Raw genomic sequence first — 16,559 nt, forward strand, 5'->3', positions numbered from 1 at the left:
TTCTGTTAGATAAATATATTGAAAATATCTTATTCTAATTTATGGCTTAAGTTTTGCATTCTTGACACAGTTTTCTGAGGATTAGTAGTTCTTAATTTTAATGTCATGGTATCAATCTTTTATTTTACTGTTAGTAGCTTCCATGTCTTGTTTAAGAAATCCTTCACATTCCACAAGCAATGAACTATTTTTTAATGTTGTCTCCAACATAAAAAACTTTAAATATTGCCTTTCACATTTCACTCTTTAAATGCATGTGGAATTAGGTCTTGTGCCTGATGTGAATAGGAACCTCAGTTCAACTTTTTGTTCCACATCAAAACCCTATTTTTCTGAGCACCATTTCTGAGCATCCTTTCCCTAGTCATCTGCAGTGTCACCCTTTCAGGTTTTCATGTATGAATGGATTTATTTCTGGCATCGCTCTTCTGATCTGTTGGTGAATTTGACTATCCCTGTGTCAATGTTATACATTCTTTTATAAAAATCTTTTTTTTAATTGAAGTATAGTTGATTTACAATGTTGTGTTAATTTCTGGTGTACAGCAAAGTGATTCAGTTATACATATATATACATATTCTCTTTCATATTCTTTTCCATTATGGTTTATTACAGGATATTGAATATAGTTCCTTTGCTGTACAGTAGGACCTTGTTGTCTATCTCCAAATGGCTTTTTTCACTTTAGTTCCTGAGTGATAGTTTTGAAGATGTTCCTGTGCTGTTTTCTCATTGACATTGAGGTTCCTCAGAAGTCTGCTGTCATTCTTACGGTGTTTCTTTGTAAGTTATCTGTCTTCTCTTTCTCTGACTTCTTTTAAGATCTTTTTGTCTCTGCTTTCATAGGTTGTGTATAGAAATGGATCTATTTTATTTATTCTACTTAGTCTACATTTTGCTTTACATATTTGTAGATTCATGACTCTGTCCATTCTGGAAATATTTTAGTAATTTTTCTCTTCCAATTTTGCCTCATCTCCATACTCTGTTTACTTCTTCTGGGCCTATGATTAGGCATATGTTCTCATTCTGTACTTTATATCTCTTAACCTATCTTTTTATTTTGTATAAATTGGCAAGGTTAATGGTTTCTATTAGAAGATACCTATAAGTTGTTGGGTAATTTTAAATATTGTCGTATCAGTCAGTTGGAACTATCTAAAGTCACGTGGAAATTAGTTTTATCATTAAAATTATATTAAAATGCATAAAGAAAATAATACCCATACTCTTTGAGTCAGCAACCACAGCCTGAATGTATTAGAATCACAAAACACAAGCTGGGGCTTTTATTATTATCTTATAAAATGACTCTATTCCAGGAGGTTATGGACTAAGAATATACCAATATATTTAACAGGCAGTTCTCTCACCATAAAATGTGATCTTAAATCACCAGGCTCAATGTTTATATTAATAATTTATGTTGTTTTTCTGTTACTGCACAGTTGTAGGAACAAAAATAAAAGAATAAGTCAGGTTACCTCAAAAGTCACCAGGTAAATATCCAAAACTATGTTTGGCAGTTGAGCCAGATTAACAGATAGCACCAATTTTTGCTTTTTATCACTTTATCAAATCGTTAAGTAAGAAGTTGTGCAACAGGTAAATGGGAAAAGGAAGAGGTCCTTTGGCAAAGGAAGAATTATTAAGAAAATAACCTATTATACCTAGAATGTCGGAACTGAAAAGTCCTGGTGCCTTATAGTACATAATTTTCATCACATTTTAATAGACCAGTAAGCAGAGAACTGTTTACAGCCAATGCTGAGTAAACTGGACTGAGCTAATGATGGCTTAACTGCCAGCTGGCCATACTAGATCGCTTTAAGGTATGAATCATTAGATTTTGGAAAAATACGATTGGATTTTTCTACTTTCCTATAAGTTTAGGAAGCACGTATTTTATCCAGGTTACAATTTATAGGCAAAGGGAAAAATTTAGATACTTTTTTTTATATCAGTCTTTTTGATTATATAATTATGCTTACTATGTATTACATAATTCTGTTTATTATGAACAAAGTTTCATGGAAAGCAGTTTTTTCCTATAAAATGAGTTACTATTTGAATATTTTTCTTTTGTATTGTATTTCTTAGTTGGAAGCTATAAATATGCTTCCACAAGCTTAGTTTCTTTGTTTTCGAATGTAGCTCAATGTATCTTCTCTGGCATCCACGCTAAGGTAACACTGTACTCTTGTTTCTATATCGTATATAGTACCCCCTGAAAAGTGTATACAGCACACTGAAATATGGTGCTAAAACTTTGCATAGTATTTTTTTCTTTCAGAACTTTTATTTTTTTTTTGGCCACACTGCCGCGTCTTGTGGGACCTTAGTTCCCCTACCAGGGATCGGACCCGGGACCCCTGCAGTGGAAGTGCGGAGTCCTAACCACTGGACCGCCAGGGAATTCCCAAGAACACATTTTTTATATTATTTTTTTAAACATTACACAATCCTGTTTTACTGCCATGGATATTCGAAAAGCCTAAAAATTGGTTGGATTTGCTATTCCTAATGTGGACTCCAAACAGAGTAAACAGATTAACCTTGAAAACATGATTTTCCATCAGCTTTTTATCAGAAAGCTGCCACATAAATATTAAAAAAAAGAAACCCTGAAATTTTTATTACGTATTCATTTTTTCCTTGTTTATTGTTTGTCTCACTTATCAGAAGACAAGTTTTTGTCTTTCTTCGAATACTGACCTGAGAGATTTCTAGAGAGCCATTTAGCTGTTTTTTAAATGAACTAGGACTAGACATCTGACTTATTTACTCCCAGTCTAGTAATTAATCAGTACTACCACTAAAATGAATAAATATAACCTACCTCCAATATGTTCATTAGCTACTCTTCGTGAGCACCCGTTATTTCCCTTAGTGCTGTGCATATATTATCTCTCATTCTTGAAAAATATTATTAAAGTATTACTTTTATTCCTCTTCTTCAGGATGAGGAAACACAGGCTTCTGGAGATTCAAAATTTTTAAAAATTATGTAGTTTGTAAGTGGCAATTTCAGGTTTTGAAGTCAAATTAGTTTGGTTCCAAAATGTTTGTATTTTTTAATTACTGCTCAAATTCTAAAAAAGAAGGCTGGGGAATGGAAAGAGTGTTGTATTTTGAGTCATAAAATATACCAGCTTTGCCTCAGTGAGCAGGTGCCTTTGTTTGTCTGAGTCTCAGTCCTTCATCTATAAAATATGTATAACAAACATATATAACCAGGAGAGTACAGACTATCAATGCTAGTTTAATAACTAAATGAATCAAAGATAGAAATCTTAAAGTAGATGAAAAATACTGAAATTAATATCTTATTCATAATTATCTTAGTAGACTGGAACACAATTTACACCATGCCTTCATTATTACCAAATGTCCAATCAGTTTTATGAGTAATCCTGTGAAACAAGAATTTCAAGCATTGAAGAAAGAGGAAAAGCTGAAAAGGCAATCTCTATTAGTTGTGAAAGCCTAGCAATAGACCACCAGTAGTATATTCTACCTCACATATTGACATCATTCCTCAGCTTGCAGGTGTTTTCTAATGTAGGAGTCGGGTGCAAAGTGTAAAAAGAAAAACATACTTGTCTTTGCTCTTTGACCAAACATTGTGGAATGGTTAAAATGCCATACTCTAACAAAGTTGTTCACAGCATAGGTCAGGAATCAGTGTCAAAATACATGTGCAACACTCCCTGGCCCCCTACAGAAATTATTTCTAAGATTTCTTTGATAGAAATTAAATTTTACACAGTAATTTTGCCTCATGGGGTTAGCAGATGCAAACTATTATATATAGAAGGGATAAACAGCAAGGTCCTACTGTATAGCACACAGAACTATATTCAGTATCCTGTAATAAACCATAATGGAAAAGAAAAAAAAAGAATTGGGTTGTTCAGAAATACACACATGGGCAGCATATTAAGACTTATTAGTAACCACCATTAATGTGCATGTTATATATCCAAAGCTGATGTGAAGTTCGTATCTCATCCTCGTTTTTCTTTTGAAGTCCTATGATTGTCATTTATAAAAGATGTAGTCAAAAAGCTAAATGATAAAGACCAGGAATTTAGGTTAAATTGGGGAGAATAAGAGTTTCAGGAGCATCTTTATTTTTCCAGAAAAACTGTTGATGAATATTAATATATTTAGTGATCATTCGTGGCCAATGATATTGAATATATTCATTGTCCTATTGAATTACATTTTATTAAATTATATGCTTAGTTATAGTAAGCTTAGATTAATAGCTAGAATTCCAAAGGCATTAAGGCAACTCAAAGTCATCTGTTAGGCCAGTCATGTGTTTTTGCCTCATGGAGAAGCTTAAATTCTTTGAAAGCAAAGAAGAATAATGTTAGGGCTGTGTTTTTGTGTCACTGAGTAGAGATTCAGTCAAACATAACATTGCTATTTTAGGGCAGAATATTTCAAGTTGACATCTCAAACAATGTAGTTTCTGATAAAATGTGCCGTTAATTTCTTCATTGAGTTTTCTAAATTCAACACAATATTGCAAATACTGGTGTAGGGCCAATTAACAATAATTTAATTTCTGTTTAGTGAAATTCTAAGTTAAGATTAAAGCATTTAGACTGTTTCTTTTACTGATGATTTCTATTCTGCTTGTACAAATGGCCTTGTAAGAGTTCCCCACAAGAAATTTTTAAATACATGTGTGTTAGGTGTTTAAAGTCAAAATAATCAAAAATACTTGTTTTGAGAGTGAATTAAGTACTGCATTTGTTGTGTAGTTAAAATTATTGTGTTCATTTCCAAAGATTATGTCTGCACTATAATATTTGTAAAAGATAAAGTTTCCATTATTTTACAATTTTTAAACATATCTTTATGGTATCATCATGACTATATCCTCATATTTAGCATCTGCTGTGTGCTAGGGGCTGAAACAAGGCTGATGTTCTGAAAACAACGGTGTAGTATAGCCATTATACTCCAAGTGCTTCTGAAATAATTAAGTATGTATGTAATGTGCATATTGGCTCACTTCTCACTGTTTAAACCATATTTTGGAATTATGTAGAAATGAGCAAAATATCTAGACTATATAATTGATCAATAATATTGACAATTTCTACTAGAACTTCTATTATAATATCCATAATATAAAGCATAGGAATTAGTGATAGATTGTTCTAGCAAAAGATAGATTGTTTTAGCAAAAGAAATATTTAAGAAGCCATAAACCTTCTATAGTAAAGAAAGTGTCAATTAATACAGAATGAATACTAAACCATTTTTTTCTTATTAACTACTTGAAAAAATTTAATGTATGAGATGTAATTTTAATTTATAAACTATATTATTAATGATAGTTAAATGTATAGATATACATTATAGAAAATATAGTTAAATATAATATATTCTGTACTTATATAGAGATATATTATGTAATATATGATAGTATATATGTATATGTGTATATATATGTGTGTGTGTGTGTGTGTGTGTGTGTGTATATATATAATTTGTGGAAGTGACTGCTTTATCAATTTGGAATTTAGTCTCTATATCTAATTTGATGTGCATGTATAATGGCATGGAGTCTTATTTCTGAGATGCACCTTACGTAATGACATGAGAGAGCCCTATAACTTCTGTGGTACACCAATCTGGTGTCATGGGTGAGGTGAGGTTAGAGGCTGGGTAGTGACATTTCTTCCTCCTCTTCTTTCAATATGATACCTTTTGCAAAAAGGAAGTATGACTGACTTTATATTTTTAACTCTATTTACAGTTAAATAGGCTCAGACACATAGCTTATCATAATTGTTAATTTCCTTTTCATGTGAAGGGTAGATGGATGTTTCTAATCAGAGTGGTTCTTCTTCAAGTGATAGAATTTATATTACTTCCATTTTGTGAATCTTATATCTTTACCACATGGTTTCAAAGATCACCATGCATATTTGCATCAATATAGTGAAGATGGAAGGAATATGGATTATAATTATAAGGAAGATTTCTTTATAGGCCAGACTTGAAAGTAGCTTTCATCACTTCCTACAAAATTCCATTGGCTAGAAATTAGTCATTTGGCCCACACTATTACAAGGAAAGTTGGGAAATATCATTTAGCTGTATCCCAAGGAAAAAGAGGAAATAGGTTTGATGATGAGCTGGCAGTCTCTCTTCCAGTGACCAATCATTAGCTATTTTGAAGATTCCAAAATAGCCAGCATAATAATTATAAATATGTATTTATTTTTCTAGATGGAAGATTTGTCATATTTTTGATATGTAGAGTTCATTAGTGATTCTGTTTTCTTGTCTGATCCTTTTTTCTCTGACTTATGCTTGCACCACTCTTCAGAAGTGGCCTGACAGAATTTCTAAATAAATGGTTATATCTGATGCGTAAAATTCCTCATATATCAGTCAGTGCTTCAACCATAAAAGAAGAGTAGGAAAAGGCTTCCTTCCTCAATGAGCCTGCATCTAACTGGGGAGACAGAATTATGATCCTCAAAATGTATTTGCTGAAATGGCTGGTAGAGGCAGAGGAAATGGAAATTTAGTAAAGAGTTAAGATCATTATGGATTGATGCATGATCAAAGTTCTTTTTCGGCTAGAGTATGAAGAAAATGTAGTATAGATGCTTGGAGATTGTAGTGCTGCTATGGTGCCAAGACAATACTCAGTGCTTACACTGTTGTTACTCAATTGGAATAGATGCCATGTGTTTGTAATATCATTAAGTGCAAGGTAGCACCATTACATTAATGATACCATGGTAACTGCCTCCACAAGGAAGAAGCACAGAAGTAGGTGAGGATCTCAGCGACTCATAAGACAAATAGAGGTTGACTGAAAAACACAGGTAAAGTTCAAACCCTAGCCTAGTTTATAAAATTTTGGGGAATTACATGGTCTAGAGAAACCAGGGACATTTCCCATGGTATGAAATCAATTATTATCCCTTAGTTTTACCTCTACAAGACAGGAAGTCAAGACTGATGGTTCTTCTCAGTGTTGGCAAAATCACATTTCCCATTTAAAAAACACTTCTGGTCCCTATTCGCAAATAATGCAGTGACAAGCATTAAAAGATTTACAAAGGGTGTGGCTGTCCTGTTGGGACCACTGACAAGACATTTTAGTGTCTTCACTAAAATGCAATATAATTAGTGCTATCAGAAATTAAATACTGCTAACCAAAAGAGACTCCCCGAGATTTGGATTCAACTCCTCTTCCTTACTGCCCACTTGAAGGACAGCTGGTAATTTTCTTTACTTGGTGCTTATAGAACTCTCACTAGTAAAGGACCTCAGATATTTCTGAGACCAGAAAAAACTATTAGCTTTGGATAATTTCAGTGAAACATTCAAATTAGAGAAGGAAAAGATCAGGAAAACAAACTGATCAAGTAGAAACAGTATATTCAAGAGCATGTGATTGGGGAAGCTCAGAGGGGCTAGTTCACTGCCTTTAGGAGAAGGTTATTTATTACTTGTCAACCAAAAGACAGCCTTCTAAGCACCTCCCTGACCTGTCATTTTGGTTATAAAAGTAGTTTCATGTATAAAAGAGAACTAACCCAAAGCCTAAGTAACCTAAGTCTTTATTTTAAGCCAAGTTAAATTTAAATTATTTTGTATCTAATAAAGAAATATGCAAATCTTATGTACAAGAATGATCATGTTAAAACACTTTGAATGAAGATCTTTGAAACCCTATAAAAGATTGAATTTTTAAAAAATCCTTACCTTAAAAATTAAAATTAAACTTTGAAATATGCAGATGGAAAAGTGAGGCTCTTGGAAATCATAATCATTGTCAAATTTACTAATAAAATAGGATGACATCTATAATATGCAGTAATGGATCAAGGAAGATCAACTAGTTTTCATCTAGCAAGCTAGTTATTTGCCTACATTTCAAACAATTGTTTTTCATTGATTTAACATATAATTTTCTGATTCATATCTGATTCATGAGACATTCAAGAAGTTAAAATTAGGGGATCTGGAGAGATAAATAAAAAGTATGATCAACACAGAGAGACTCTGTGTACATGTATGATTACTGCTATTATTTCTTACAATTAGTTTTGAAATGTTTAGATGTTTTTCTACACACACACACATATTTTATTTGGTTATGTAAATCATCATATTTAGGTAAGAAGACAGAGCTTTTCCATTTGTTTGTTTCCTTTTTTTTTAAACACGAGAAGTTTGAAGAGACAATCAGTTTTGTCAATACTTTCATTAAAGATGTCTCCTTAATTTTTAGATAACCTTCCAGAAGTCAGACAGTGGTAGAGACTCCCCTGCCCTTTCTGCTTCTTCCCAAGAATCAAAATTGACCCTCTCCTTCCTCCTTACTCCATCTGATAATCCCAGGGGCCTGGTCATCAGAAGTTAAACCAAAAGGGGAGGGAATGAAGAAGCTGAGAGCCCGGAAGGGCCGGCGGGGGATGGGGGGTGTGAGGGTAGCAGGGGAAGGTTGTGGAGGCTCCTGTAAGGTGACTATGAAGGACTAGGTTAGGAGGGTGAACATCCGTGTAGGAGACGGTGCTCAGGTGCATGCTGTAGACCAGAGGAGGCACTCTCAGTCCTCGGTACCCTGTGGACTCTGTGTGATCGACAAACATCGTCTGACTTTAAGCAGATGATTAAAATAAATTCTGTCTTTAGCTGGGTGAATTTTATCAGTTATGGCTTTTATTTGAGAGCACGCTACCATCCTGCCCTTTCACAGCGTCATAGCACAAGGTTACCAATGCTATCAGTAATATAAATGAATTTCTGCACTTGTTTGTTCTGGAATGTTCAGTATGGGGGGTGGGGTGGGAGGATGCAGTAGTCCTCAGGCAGAAATGCGCATCCATGGAAAAAAGTGGAAGAAAAAAAGTTTTTTAATGGGTCACATTGAGAAAATGAGGCAGTTCATTGTAGTTGGGCATGCTACTTATTACAAATGTTCTTGTGCCTGTTTATTCACATCTATTGCTCTCAGCATCTAGAAATTCTTGAGAGCTACAAAAAGTCCTTGTTAATGTCAACAGTGACTTCTTACCTTTGTAAAATATTTATAAGAATTCTTAAGTATGACTTTATGTGCTTGCATAGACTCTGTAGAGAAAAAGCATTTTGTTTATATTAAGGAATGAACTATTAGCACTGCTTATTTTATAGTTTCTATCTTTCAAGGGCTCATTAATTTCTATTTTTTGATTTTTATGTTTGCTTTTTGCTTGTTTTATAACTTAACTCTTTATTTAGACTGTTGATAGTAAAGATGTGCATAGATTAACCATTCATTACGAACACTCTTGTCTCTGTGGACATCCAAAATGGGTAGGGAACTCACACTCAGAGAGTTCTTACAGTATTGGGGGCAAATTTGTAGCATAGTTTCTGTTTCAACTCTATAATGTAGATATCCTTACTCATAGAGGTTCATAGAACTAAAATGATTTGTTCATGTTCGTGTACCAGTAAAGAAGCAAGCTGGGATTGAACACATTTTCTTAGTGCCATTTCCAGCAATATTTCCACAACATTACAGCTAACTGTGGTTGTATTATTATACAGTTTGAAATAAGCAGGACAAGTGTAGACAGAATATGGGGATGGAGCAAACAGAGGGGAATTATAAAAAGCAGTCAACTGATGTCTGTGGGACTGAGAAATTGGTTGATAGAAGATATGTTTCATTTATAAGCTGTGTTAATGACTTGTATTAACCATTATAGACTGTAACCTTTTAATATCAAACTCTTGTCTAACCCTGGGGTAATGTTCTGGGTGCTATTTGAGTCTCCTTTTAGTCAGTGGTCATTATTAAATCTTTTCCTATAATTTGAAATGAGCTCTACCAGTAGGTTATTTTCTTATTCAGAATTATAAGTAGGTCAGTAAAAATAGAGCTCTGTATTCTTTCTGAAATAGTCAATGATTTTCTTTCAACATGCATGAAAGGTTTTAATGAAGAAAATAGAAACCTGATGAGAAGGAAAATTAAGCCCAGTTACTAATTGGTAGGAAAGATCAAATGGGAAGCAAACAAAACTTTCTTTTGAATAGATGAAGCATAGTAATCCAGTTATAAAACAACTTATGTTCTATATTCATAGAACACATGTATTAAATATTCCCATCATTATTTTAATCACTGAATTTAAAAAAAAAGGTCCTTAAAACATTAGGCACTGCCATCTTTAAAATTTTAGCCCCAAATTGGTCAAAGTTATTAAGCTCTCTTTTTCTATAATCAGAAATTTTCCACATAAAATTATTCTTTCAAAATAAAAGTGGTACATACACACAGCAACCAGAATAAAAAAAGCAAACATTTCTTTTTTCAGTAAACAATCCCCCGGCCCCCGGGCCCACTACACCTTTATTCCCATCTTCTGGAGAGTAACTTCTTAGAATTAAAAGAAAACAAATTGACTGATTATACATTGTAGTTTTCCTTAAGCATTTTTAAATTTAAAAGTGATCTATTCTTTTCTCAAGTATTTGTTTATTCTTCATTCTTAAAATAATTATGCCTTCTCATTTTTTACCATATTTTCTATAGTTGTTTTTTCTTTTTCTTTTAATAAAGTACAGACATTGGCAGTAACGGCCACAGAGTGGGGCAAGTTTTAGCAATTGTAAGGATACAGATTTGAGTTCAACAAGCTCAACAAAGATGAAAATCTTTAATAATGAGCCGTGAGTCCCTTGCTGCTGAATGCATTCAAGCTAAGGGTCGATGAAGCACTAGAGACATCCTGGAAGAGATTTTCACATTAGGAAGACATTTGGACCACTCAGTGCTTAGTTAACTTGTAGATTCTACTGTTGCTTCTAATATCATGATAACCTTTGTGGTAAAGACTTGTAGGGCTCACACACACTGGTTCCTGTCTTCTTCCTGGCATATGGGGATTATATTTTGCTGCCCCCTCGTAGCTAGGCAGGGCTATGTGACAAGTTTTGTCTGTGGATTGTGGGCAGACGTCAAGTGTATCACTTCCAGGCTGAAGCAGTTAATTGCTGGCACAGTTCTTATGTCTTTCACACTTGTGCCTGACAATTAGGAAAGTGGCCCCATAGCAAAATGGTAACTCCACAAGATCCAGGCAGTCTGGACTACTGAGAAGCTACACGGAATCTAAAGTGATGTTGCATGAGAGAGAAATGAACTCTTTTAATGTTAGGAGATTGGACATTCGGACATTGTTAGCACAATGTATGCTTAACCTTATCTTGACTAATACTATGCCTTAACACTGAAAGGTATGCTTAAGTTTATTTCTGATCTGGCACCCATATGAGGAAGCACAGCGCCTCAGTTAATTATCGCAAAAGCTGTGCAAGGTTGATGTGTCCACTCTCATTTTCCAGATAGGGAAGGCTCAGAGAGGTTAAATTACTAGCCAAAGTAGTTGGTAGGAAAATTGGAATTTTAAACTTTGGGAAAGGTTGCCTAATACAATACAGAACTCCCAGATAAATTTGAATTTCATATAACCACAACTACTTTTTTTTAGTATAAGTATGTTGCATGGGACATATGTATACTTAAGAAAAAAAAAAAAAAGAAACAAAAACAACAACAACAAAAAACCCTGTTCTTTATTGATACCCAGATTTACCTGGAAATCCTGTAACTTTAGTTGGCAAATCTGGCATGCCTTACTTAGAGTCATTAAGGCACATGCTGTGTCTATAATTTCATAATCACAATATATTCTGTATTCTGAAGAGCAATGTAATTTTTAAATTACAACCTGAAAGGCAAAGGTAAAAAGATAAAAAAGGCATGGCTTATTATTTTTCCAGATTATTCTCAAAGAATGTGGATAATTTGACATGAATAAAACTGATATACTCATTGCTCCTCAGCTGAAGTGCAAAGACCCAGCTGCCAGCACTTGGTCTAAGCCAGCATGTGGTAACAGCAGCAGACAAACCCCTGGGCCCCCACCCTGCTGGCATTTGCCTCACTATAGGACTTTCACCAGTTCATCACATTCGTTCTTGTGGATGCTGCACTGTATCAAATGGTTAAGAAATTAACATAATCCTCCTATGGATCCCAAATCTAAAACCTTGAAGGAGAAAGTCAAGTTTCCTTTTTGGTTCTCTGAGGTGGAGGAAGATTTAACTGTATGCAAATTTCTCAGACTAATTGATCTCCCAGCTTTCCAGAAGTTGGGAGAGACATCAGAATTAGGTTACGTTATTATATCTTTGTTTCCTAAAATGAAGTATTTGGAATATATAGTTCGAAAGACTCAGACAGCAATGCTTGTGATTTGCCAGTGACTGGCTGCTGGATTTTTCATATGACTTTTAGTGTAAAAGCACGCTTTCAGGCAGAAATAGTTTGCATTCCTTTCTTCTTTTTTCGTTGTAACTCATATGATCTTGGAATAAACCCCATGTTTTGAGGTTGAGATTCAGCCTTTGAGTAGTTAAGCATCTCAAAGTCTGGCCAGATAAGTGTGTCTTTGTTGTGGGGAAGTAATAGAAGCAGCTTTCTCTGCCTTCCGTTCGCGTTTCAGCTGCCATTTAATAACTCCATCTATGGGTCTGGCGCTGGGTAGCAGACTGGCATACTTACACAGACGAATGAGACGTGCCCTCTCTTCTCAAGGAGCTCACACCATTTACAAGATATTAATTGCTAAAATGGAGGTAAATGACCAAAGAAATGGGAATGTAGGAACATGGAGTGATTAATTTTGGTTAATGATTTAGGATCATTATTTTAGTCAGTAAATTACTGATCATCTATGTGCCAGGCACTGTGAATACAGGGAATACAGATACGTACGACGCAAAAGTGGTCCTGGTCTCAAGAAGCTTGCATTCTAGTCAAAGAACCAGTGTAAACGTACACCCCCCCCCATCACACCCACACACAAACACACACACATGCACACAGAACAAGTAAAGAATAAATGCCGGGCTTCCCTGGTGGCGCAGTGGTTGAGAATCTGCCTGCTAATGCAGGGGACACGGGTTCGAGCCCTGGTCTGGGAAGATCCCACATGCCGCGGAGCAGCTGGGCCCGTGAGCCACAATTGCTGAGCCTGCGCGTCTGGAGCCTGTGCCCCGCAACGGGAGGGGCCGCGATGGAGAAAGGCCCGCGCACCGCGATGAAGAGCGGTCCCCGCACCGCAATGAAGAGTGGCCCCCGCTTGCCGCAACTGGAGAAAGCCCTCGCACGAACCGAAGACCCAATACAGACAAAAATAAATAAATAAATAAATTAAAAAGAAAATCCTTAAAAAAAAAAAAAAAAAAAAAAGAATAAATGCCAAGCCCTGACAGTTAAACAAGCAAACAGTTATATAAATTAAAAACATTACAAGTCGTGATATGTGATATGAAGGAAACAGACGCAGAGATGGGAACGAGGCTATCAGCGAAGAGCTGGGAAACATACTTTATTTTTAATGAGGAGATCAGGAAGGTTTTTGTGAAGAGGTGGCATTTAATATAAAAAGTGTTAAAATACTTCTTAAGATAGTGTGTGCCCTTACATTAAGTTTGAAATTTACCTTTAATATATCATCTGTAACATCGGTAATTAATTTCTTTTCATTTTCCATTTCCACTGTAGAGAGAAGAAATACATACTTGCATTTACTTAAACCAACTTCTCTAGCTGGCAGAATGATACTTACATGGTTACGTACAGAGCCAATAGTCAGCTGCTACACACCAGTAGAGTTGTTGTTAATTACTAAAACACTGAAACACTTTACCAGTAATAGGCAAATAGCTTCCCAAGCCCAGTCCCATTAAAGCTTCTTTCTCATGAATCTTCATACCTTCTCATGATTCAACAACTAATTACACGGTTAAAGCCAGGTGTACTGATCAGTGCATCTTTCTTACTGTTGTTAAATATTTTAAACATTACCATTGGTTTCATCTAATCACTGTCAAAAACAACTGATCTAAAATAGAATACTGTGATTGACCTATTTACAGAAGGCCCCTGGAAGGTTCCAAGATGAGGAACATTCAAAGAGCCACAGATATTGGTTATATAATCGTATTGTTGCAAAATTACAATCAATATCCTCCAAAACTCTTAAAACATCAGGATTTTACATTCATGGACTTAACCTATTAATAATTTTAGTCCTTTGCTCCTTAGTCCTAAAAACAGTCCGAATCCTTTTGACTTTCTCCATTAATTTGCCATAGTATGTATTTTACATATCTTCTATTTTATTCTTAACTATATGACATTTATTATAAAAATGAATTCAATATTAAGAAAATTCAGAAAGCAATATGTGATGTGTCAGTGACCTGCTACCAGAATTTTCATATGACTTTCAAAATAAGACCATACTTTCAAGCAGAAATAGTTTGTAAAAGACGGTATGATTTGTTACTGAAATAATAGTTTTTATTAGTTTTTTTTTCCCCCCTTTACTTTATTTCCTCTCTTCTCTCATTTGCGTTAGGCAGGCTGTTGGAAATCTTTATGCGAACAGTAAGAATAACCTGAGAAAGACTGTTTCAGAAATTCAAAGCCAAGTGAAGAGATTTCATTTGATTTTCTGGCAAGAAGGGCAAGAGAGGGTATCTTTTAAGAGCTGATGCTGAAGCTTCACTGGGTAAGGGAATGAGGTAGGGTGGGGGTGAGTGGTGGTATGTTGGGAGGATTGTCCAGGGAGTAATGGGGACCCAGGAAGTGCTCTGTGGCAGAGAAACAAAGAGGCTGCCAACTCCCACGAGGATTGGTAGCATGGCGCACCTCGGGAAGTAGGACTTGAATCACAGGATCCTAACCAAAGTAATATTTCTGTAACAAATGTGTGGCAAGAAGTGGAGAGCCACTGGATTTTGGGTAGTCACTCTGGACTTGGAAGATGAGGATGCCAGCAGTGACCTGGCTATACTGAAAATTAGCATTCCTAAAAAAAAAAAAAAAGAAAAACTAGCATTCCTTCCCATAATTTCTTGCCATCATTTGAAGTTTCAGATTCTCATACTCTTGAATGGGGAAAAGACTCCCATTACTCATTGGAATTTCTCACATCTCAGTGGGGAGGGGCTTGACATAAGGAAAATAAGATAGTGTTTTTCTCACCCCTGAGTTTGTGGACCAACATCTTCAACAGGCATCATGGAAAACACCCCATTCTGAGGGGGAAACACATCTTGTTTTGTCAGTCCAGCGTTAGGAAAAAATGAGATCATATGTCTTTAGGCCAGGCTTGCACTTCTGGTATTCACTAGCCTTCGTTCCTCAATTGTCTCTCACCCTCCTGCCTGGCCTGAAATTCACTTTCCAACCCACCTACCCTCTCCTCTGGACAAAAACAGAGATCTTTAGACTCTTAGACTTTGAGTTTTTGAAGACCAAACTTGGGTCTTGGAAATTAATTCTTCTCAAAAAACATATCAAATCATAATTCATACCTTTTTTTTAAATTAAGATTTTAATCAGCTTACAAGAAATACACACACACACACACACACACACACTAAATATTGAGATTTAAACAATAAGTTGACAAGACTAGAGAACAAAGAAATCAGAATAGAAGATCAATATGGGAGAAATTAAGAATGCATATGCTTATATATGTATATCATAGATTCCTAAAGAGTTGACAGCATTACAGAGTGATTGATTATTGAAAAACAAGAAACAGATCATGCTGTCCTCTGTTTAAGACCCTTGAATGACCTCCTCTCACACATGGAATAAAACCCTAATTACTTCTTCATATTACAGTACCAGCACTATCTATTCCTGCCCAGCTCTCTGACCTCCGTGACAGGACACTAAGTCCACTACTCTTGCAGGCTTCTTCTCTTCCTATTTTCCATCAACACTCAAGATTCTTGCCTTCCTTGGGGCTTTTGTTCTTGCTGTTCCATTTGTTTAGATGCTCTGATCCCAGCTCTTTGGCAGTTGTCCTGAATTAGTCAAGACTCAATTCTGGTGCCGTATCTAAATGCCACATTCTCTCAATTTTGTCAATTTATTTAATTTCCTTCATAACATTCTCTCTATTGAAATTATTTTTCTCATGTGTTTCTTTACTTGTTTGTTTCATGTCTTTTCTTTCCACCCTCTATGCCCACAAGAATAGATGTTCCACAAGAACATGTCATTTTCACTCTTGCATTTCCAGTACCTAGAACAGCTTCTGAAATAAAATGTACAAATATGATACGAAAAGATTGAATAAATAAGTGAATTCTGAGTTTCCAAGCAACAGAAGGGAAAAGAAGAATATGATCAGTTACATACTCTTCATTGTCCAGTAAGAAAAGGTTCTCCTGATTAGAGATCAATATTTTTTCTGTCAATAATAATGAAGAGATTTCGCTGATTGGGACAATATGTATTTTACAATGTCCTAAAACATATCCTGGAGACATTCTTAAAAAATAGTTTTTTTCCATGATGTATTATCTTTTAAAATTATTACTAAGCTCATTTTGCTAAGCTTTTGTTTAGGATTTTTACATTTTTGTTGATGAGAAAAAATAGCCTCTAATTTCTCGTACATCCTGTCAGGTTTTGGTGTCAGA

Source organism: Balaenoptera acutorostrata, chromosome 6, assembly GCF_949987535.1.
Source record: "Balaenoptera acutorostrata chromosome 6, mBalAcu1.1, whole genome shotgun sequence".
NCBI lineage: Eukaryota > Metazoa > Chordata > Mammalia > Artiodactyla > Balaenopteridae > Balaenoptera > Balaenoptera acutorostrata.